Below are 6,907 nucleotides of genomic sequence, written 5' to 3'. Positions count from 1 at the left end.
ATATGCAGATGACAAAACCTTGCTAGCTGAAAGTGAAGAGGACTTGAAGCACTGACCAATGAAGATGGAAGACCACAGCCTTCAGTATGGATTACACCTGAACATAAAGAAAACAAAAATCCTCACAACTGGACCCATAAGCAACATCATGATAAACAGTGAAAAGATTGAAGTGGCCAAGGATTTCATTTTACTTGGATCCACAATCAATGCCCATGGAAGTAGCAGTCAAAAAATCAAAGCATGTATTGTATTGCACAAATCTGCTGCAAAAGACCTCTTCAAATTATTCAAAAGCAAAGATGTCATTTTGAGGACTAACGTTCACCTGACTTAAGGCATGGTGTTGTCAATTGACTTATATGCATGGGAAATCTGGACAATGAATAAGGGAGACTGAAGAAGAATTGATGCCTTTGAATTAGGTGTTGGTGAAGAACAATCTGCCTTGTAAGAAGTACGGCCAGAATGTTCCTTTGAAGGGAGGACGATGGGCCTTCGTCTCATGTACTTTGGATGTGTTTTCAGTAGGGACCAGTTCCTGGAGAGGGAGGGACCAGTTCCTGGAGAGGAACACCATGCTTAGTAAAGTGGAGAGTCAATGAAAAAGAGGAAACCTCAACTAGATGGATTGACACAGTGGCTATAAAATGGGCTCAAACATAGTAATGATTGTGAGGATGGGGCAGGACCAGGCATTGTTTTGTTTTGTTGTACACAGGGTCACTATGAGTCCGAATGGACTCAATGACACCTAACAACAACACCACCAACAGAGACCATATGCTTAAGATAGAGTCAAATACCAACAAGATTGGATTTCAACTTCTGGCCATGATAAAATAAAAAGTATTGGATTTACCAATCCCCGTCCCCATATTTATCAACTAAAAAACCAACCAAAATATATGAAACAATGGTCTTCAGGCACAGGATAACAGACAGTGCAGTACTGTGATCTCTGAGAAAAGAAAAAGAAATGAGATGAGCCCTATGGTTGCCCCAGTTTACTACCTGGTGAATTTTCAGGCTACAACTTAGAGATGGGGAAACAAGCAGAGCCCGCTGGCCTCTCTGATTGGAAGAGTCTTCAGAGTTTCAAGAAGCCAAGGTGGCCAGAATTTGCAGGACAGAGCATGGAGAAGAAAGATCTATATAAGAGAGAGTGTGTGAGTGTTTGAGCTTCACATCTCTGCAGAGGATTCCTCTCAAGTGTTTAACTGGGAAGTAATTACCTCATATGTGTGAGAAAACTACTGAGACTAGAAAATGAACCCCCAGAAAGGAGCAGGGGAAACGATTGCTAAATTTCCACAGGGCCAGGAATAACTCATGATCCTTAAGCTGGTAAAGGAAAGACTTCCTAACACATAGGGCAGCCCTCAGAGGTTATAGCTCCAGATTAAAGACTGACTGTTCTGGACCCACCTAACAAAGCTTAAAAGTAAGCCTAAAGAGGATCAATCTCTTTCCAAGTAACTCAAATGCATCCTAAAAAAAAGTCCCCAAATATTTAAAGGAATAATACCCTCCCAAAAAATTTAGCACTCGGAAGCATAAAATTCACATTCCTTGGCATTCAACTAAATTTTACTAGACATGCAGAGAAGCTGGGAAAAAAAGAAGACCCATAAAGGTAGAAAAATCAATGGATAAAAACAAATTGACTTGCAAACGAGCTGTCTGTTCATTTTCTTTGCTGTGCAGCCCGGCGTTGGGATTGGTGACTGTGACAGCCAGGTGGGCTGCTCTTTCTACGAGGGCCTTCAGTTCTTGGAGGAAACGTGAGCCATCTCAGCGCGGTAAGACCTACTGCAGGTCAGCAGTACTTCCAGCTCCTCGGCGTGGGGACCAGGAGCTTTCTGAAGCCTCTGGGAGGCGTGCGCTTCGCTTTGTTGTTGCTCCTGTAACCAACTTTGGGGCGTGAGGATCTCGCCTTTGAATCTTCTCTGCACCCTGTTGGCATTGCCTTTGGGTTTCCGCCAGTTACACTTAATTTTTTAAATTTTTTTTGTTGTGCTTTCGGTGAAGGTTTACAGCTCAAGTTAATTTCTCATTCAAAAATTTATACACGTATTGTTTTGTGACATTGATTGCAATCCCCACAATGTGACAGCACACTCCCACCTTCCACCCCAGGCTCCCTGTGTCCATTTGACCAGTTTCTGTCCCTTCTGACCTTCTCTGCCCATTTGGTCTCATATATCTGATTGAACTAAAGAGCAATTTAAAAAAAAAAAAAATTGAGAAATCAAGCATATGATAGAATTAGTAAACCTGAGGAATAAAGCAATATTATAATATACTCGATGTTCAACAATGCAGAGGAAAGCATGGAGATGATAAGGAGACAAACAAAAAATATACAAAAGACCTAAATCAAAATTCTAAGAATAAAAAACACAGTGTCTGAGATGAAACACACACTGGATAGAATTAATTCATTATTAATTAACTTGAACATATAGAAATTACTCAAAATGAAACACACAGAGGAAAGAAGTCTGAAGAAAAAGAAAAATTAACAGAGCGTTAGTGAGTGGGACAACATCAAGTAGCCTAATGTATGTAACTGACCCAAAGCAAATTCATTGCCATTGAGTTGATTCCGACTCATAGCAACCCTATAGGACAGAGTAGAACTGCCCAATAGGGTTTCCAAGGAGCAGTGGGTGGATCTGAACTGCTGACCTTTTGGTTAGCAGCCACATGTAACTAGACCCCCAAAAAAGAAAATAAAGGGGGAACATTAAAAAAAAAAAAAACTGAAGAATTAAAGGCTGAAAAACTTTTAAGTTTGATCAAAGCTATAAATCCATAGGTTCAAGAAGCTCAACAACTTTAAGCAGATTATTTATTTATTCTTCAGACATGTATTATATAACTGTTGTGTTACTTACATGTGGTAATTAGCAGCCTCTAAGTTGGCACCTAGGGAGGTCTGGTGGCATAGCAGTTAAGCTAAATGTTGGTAGTTCGAACCCATCAACTGCTTTGCTGGAAAAAAATGTGGCAGTCTGCTTCTGTAAAGATTTACAGCCTTGGAAACCCTGTGGGGAAGTTCTACAGTGTCCTATAACGTTGCTATGTGCCAGAATCAATTCGATGGCAGTGGGGTAAGTTGGCCCCTGGAGTCCCTGGGTGGTGCAAACAGTTAACTTGTTCAGCTGTTAACCAAAAGTTTGGTGGATCAGGTCCACCAGAGGTATCTCAGAAGAAAGACCTGGTGATCCACTTCTGAAAAATCAGTCACTGAAAATCTTATGGAGCACAGTTCTACTCTGACATGGGGTTGCCATGAGTTTGAGCGGACTTGATAGCATCTGGTTTGGTTTTTTGGTTTTTAAGTTGGCTCCCAGTGATCTGGCCTGCTGGTATCCATGCCCTTGGGTAATACCCTTCCCTTGCATGTAGAGTGGACTTATTGATTTGCATCTAATGAATAGACTACAGCACAAATGTCATTTCCAAGATTAGGTTATAAAGACTGTGGCTTCCATCTTGGCCTCTCTCTCTCTTTGTTGCTTTCTCCTTACCAGTTGTCATATCATGACAACATGCAGGCCTCCTACAGAGAGGCCCATGTGGTGAGGAACCAAACTCTGCCAGCAACCATGTGAGTTGGGAAGCAGATTCACTAGTTCTAGTTGAGTCTTGAGATGACTGCAGCCCCAGCTGACAACTCTACTGAAACCTCATGAGAGATCCTGAGCCAAAAGCACCCACCTAATCCATACCCACCCAGATTCCTGCCCTACAGAAACTCTGAGATAGTAAATGTGTGTTGTGTAATTCACTGAGTTTTTGAGTAATTTATTACACAGCAATAGATAAATAATACCTTGGGCATATGCATGAATCTGAAATTTTAAAGTCTGCATTCTATAGACTGTCTGGCACAGAGTAGGTATTCCAGAAATATTCGTGAATATTTTGAATTTTTGAAAGATAAGATAGGCATCGAAAATAAATATTTTTTATAAAGTCAAAAGCAATTGTTCTTTTTTTTTTTTAAAAATCTTTGTAAAGCTTTAATGCAAGAACATCACAGTACACTTTCTTTCCATAAACCTTAAAGCATGATCAATACCAAGATTTTCAATTTCCATCTTTCAAGTACTTAAAAATAGTTGCAACGAAGTGTCTCTTCAAAAACTAAGAATGATCATGCAGGTGTTAATCTGCTGACATTTGGGGACACTGATATCTGTGGTGGGTTGTCATCTCTGGATCCACTGGTAGCAAGTAGAGGCAAGGAGTTACTGTGAAATGCAGGTGTAGGACAACTAGTCATGCCAACATTTTCATCTTCACCAATATCTGAATCTGGCGTTGGAACTTCACTGTTCTGAAGCCCCAGGATCTCACAAACAGCTTGTGGCAATTCCTTGCATTTTGCCATCTGTAGAGAAATTGCTTCTGCCTTGCAAAGTACATCTTCCACATCAATTTTCATGGACAATTCATTGATATGCTTAAGTATTTCATTAAAGCCATAATGCTTTTCCATTATTTGCTGCTTTTCTGATTCCAGAATAGCACAACAGAGAAGAAGATGGAAATTTTTACATGGTAGTTCAGTCCACATCACTTCCCATAATCGAAGAATATCTAGAAAACTAAATTCCCTTTTAAATCTGATTAAAAGCCACCTGAAGCAAAAATAAAGATATCCAGAGTCCTGAGATTCTAAGTAACTACAAAGCCACTGTCCAACAATTGAAGTAAGGTACTTAGCTGAATTAGCTGGGTTTTCATGCCTTGTATTTGTTCTTCAAAATTTTGATGCATTTGGTCCATGTAGGATGCAAAGCACCAAAAGGCATCCACTTCATTTTCCATCACATATAAAAGAGGGGAAAGTATGTCACTCATTCCTTGCACATATTCTAAATCAAAATCATACATACAGTAGGTCATCAAAATGTCATGAAGCAAAATCAACCCTGGATTATCTTGGCCTTCATAAAACTTGTTCGTTCGATCTGTTCTGTTAACATCTTTTTCTATAAGACTTCTATAATCTCTTAACCTTGAATTTCTCCTCTCTTGTTCCTCGCTGACAGATTTCCACTGTAGTTTCATCCTGAAGTACTCATCAGTTTTTTGTTTTTGTAATTGAGTTCTTTCCTCCTTAGTACTATCCCAAGGAAAATAACCCAGAAGAAATTTCCAGGCTTGCTTTCTCAATGCATGACTAAGCCCCCTTCTAAATATCATCTGCTTCACGCTGTCCACATTTAAAATTCTTCCTTCGGAGTCAATGTTCTTACTCCATTCTGCCAGTGATACTGGCTCTCTCCTTTGAACAACAGGTCGCTCTCCCAAATCAATTCTTGTGATGACTTCAAATCCTGGTTCTTCTTGTTGATTTATCTTTAGACCTGGAATAGCATCACTAAGAAAATCTGCCATTTCTGAAGGTGGTCGTTGGTGAGTAGAAGGATCACTGCCTCTCAAACTATCAAAAATGTAGTTTGTGACTTTTGAAAATCCTACCATAGTTGCTGTATAAGGATCCTTTTTAATTTTTTGTATTAAACCATATGCTGGTTCATCAAGAAGATTTTCAAAAGACTGTGAAAGACTCTTATTCTGACAGTTCACAAGAAGTGTCCTTTTATCCTGTGGAGAGTCACACAATACCACATAGTTTTCAAGAGAGTCAATCAGTAGTTTGCTATCTCCTTGATGAAAGTGCAGAGCAGGGAGAACGACGTCATCCTTTAGACAGAATACCAAATACGACCAGCCCATACCCTCTCTGCTTTGCTTGATTGATTTCAGGTCTGTCAAACTGAACAGGAATGACCATTTGCTTTTCCCATTTCTATGACTTGGAGCATCTCCATTGGTATGTGGGTTTCTTTTTAAATGAAACAGTATTAACCATGTCCCACTCTGCTTCATAATTGTTCAGATGTTCCATTCCTCGATGAGCTCTTTCTTTTGGGGCCTGGGTCCATTCTACAACTGAACTGGAGTCCTTTCGAGCATAGAGAATACTAGAAGAATCTAATGCATCATCCAATGGTCTCCAGTCCACTATTACTTCAGAATCCTTTTCTAAAACACGTAATATTCCTGAAATCAAGGTGTCTTGGTCACTGGTCTTTCCACAAGATGAGTGAATATATACCCCTTCTTGTTCATATATAATCTTCCCGCTCACTAAACCCGCCGCCGCCATGTTTTCTGCGCGTGCTGTGATAAAAAAAAAGCAATTGTTCTTGATTGAAGCATTTTATGTTTGATAAGGACATATTCTACCACTTGTCAGTCTGTCATGCTGTAGTGGCTTGCATGCTGCTATGATGCTGAAAGCTATGTGACTGGTACTTGAAATACCAGCAGGGTCACTCATGGTCAACTGGTTTCAGTGAAGCTTTCAGACTAATAGGAAAAAGGCCTGATGATCTACTTCTGAGTATTAGCCAATGAAAACCCTGTGGATCGTAAGAGAATATTGTCTGATATAGTTCTGGAAGATGAAGCCTGTAAGTTGGAAGGCACTCAAAAGACACAGTGGCCACAATAATGGACTCAAACGTGCTGCAATGGTGAAGACAGTGCTGGACCGGGCAATATTTCATTTTGTTGTAAATGGGGATGACAGTGCCAGCAACTAACTCCAAGAAGGTTATATTGCTCTGAGAGTTCCTGGGAGAGACTGCACGGGGTGGTGGAATGAGGGGGTTCTTTGGGAAAGAGACAGTATTTGATCTGAGATTTGTAGAATTTGGACACATTGAGCTGACACATCTAGTTACCTGGAGTGGAGGGATCAGTGAGGAGGTGGGAGTGTGGCAAATCCAGGGGTGTGTATAAGAAACCATGAGCTGTAATGCCGCATGAGAAAACATGAAAAAAAATACTGATGAATAAAAAATACCTCTTGTACACACAG

The 6,907-nt window shown here is 40.2% G+C and overlaps 1 pseudogene; it reads right to left on the bottom strand.

The window, feature by feature from the left end:
• Window positions 1-4,025: 4,025 nt before the first annotated feature.
• On the bottom strand, window positions 4,026-6,205 carry LOC101357451 (TBC1 domain family member 15 pseudogene; annotated as a pseudogene).
• Between the last annotated feature and the right edge of the window lie 702 nt (window positions 6,206-6,907).

This window comes from Trichechus manatus, unplaced genomic scaffold (genome assembly GCF_000243295.1).
Source record: "Trichechus manatus latirostris isolate Lorelei unplaced genomic scaffold, TriManLat1.0 scaffold00019, whole genome shotgun sequence".
Lineage (NCBI taxonomy): Eukaryota > Metazoa > Chordata > Mammalia > Sirenia > Trichechidae > Trichechus > Trichechus manatus.
This window is presented reverse-complemented; position numbering and strand designations above follow the sequence as displayed.